Raw genomic sequence first — 1461 nt, 5'->3', positions numbered from 1 at the left:
AGAGAGAGAGAGGTAGGAGTAGGTATTTGGAAGCAACTGGGAAGAGTCCAAACACAAGAGTAGAGGGAGACACAGAGAGACAACCTCCCTGGTCTCCATACCAGTACCCCACCCTAACCCTCCATACCAGTACCCCACCCTAACCCTCCATACCAGTACCCCACCCTAACCCACCATACCAGTACCCCACCCTAACCCACCATACCAGTACCCCACCCTAACCCACCATACCAGTACCCCACCCTAACCCTCCATACCAGTACCCCACCCTAACCCACCATACCAGTACCCCACCCTAACCCTCCATACCAGTACCCCACCCTAACCCACCATACCAGTACCCCACACGCTCAATCCACAAGCTAGCTAGAGGCAGGTTCGTGGAAAAACCCTGACCTTCAGACACACAGCAGAACCAGAAGCACCAGATGAGAACCCTGACTTTCAGACACACAGCAGAACCAGAAGCACCAGATGAGAACCCTGACCTTCAGACACAGCAAAACCAAAAGCACCAGATGAGAACCCTGACCTTCAGACACAGCAGAACCAAAAGCACCAGATGAGAACCCTGACCTTCAGACACAGCAGAACCAAAAGCACCAGATGAGAAGCACAGGTGTTCATGGAAGCAGTTCAGGAAGCGGATATCTAGATACCTCTCCACACACACACCTCACTCACACACACCCACATACACACCTCTCTCTACACACACACACGCCTCACTTACACACACACCTTGCTCAGACCCTGGAGGACAGTTCAAGTTCCTTCATGTTTTTGGGAACTTTATGATTCTTCCTGGCACAGAAACATTGTTGATATTGTATGCAAAACATTTTGTGATAAGCAGTTAAAACACAATTAAAGGATTGTCTATGGTGTGTTGCTGAAATGCTGACATGGCTTTCTTCATAAACACACACCATGTTTCTTATATTCCTATATTCAGCGAATATAGTTCCAGATTGGAAAACGAAACATTGGCATTAATATAATATTTTCGTTCAGCATTCCCGTCGATACGAGCGGAGAATGAGGCGACACAGACACATCCAGCACACCTGATTCGGATAATTAGCTGGTTGACAAGCTGAATCCTGTTTGTAACTGTGGTTAACCCTCCAGCAGCCGGGTTGGCCAGTAAATAGTCATTTAAAATAGTAAACTTTTTTCTTTTCCACTGGACTGTAGTTCGTTATTGTTATGGTGGTAGTCTGCTTTCAAACTATAACCTGCCAACACACAAATCGAGCTAATAAAAAAGTGAGGACTAATTGTATTTTTACTAAACATTTTAGAGGAAATTATGAAATTCAGCCGATGCTCAAAGTAGGATGTGTTAGTGATGGGCTACCATGCGTCTTGCAGGAATCCGACTTCGGAGGGAGGAGGGGGGGGGGGATTCCTTATAGGCAGCTGTGTCGCAATATAACTAGTCAGAGAGGTTTGGTCTAA

This window comes from Osmerus eperlanus, chromosome 11 (assembly GCF_963692335.1).
Source record: "Osmerus eperlanus chromosome 11, fOsmEpe2.1, whole genome shotgun sequence".
NCBI lineage: Eukaryota > Metazoa > Chordata > Actinopteri > Osmeriformes > Osmeridae > Osmerus > Osmerus eperlanus.
Note: the sequence above shows the minus strand (reverse complement) of the source record.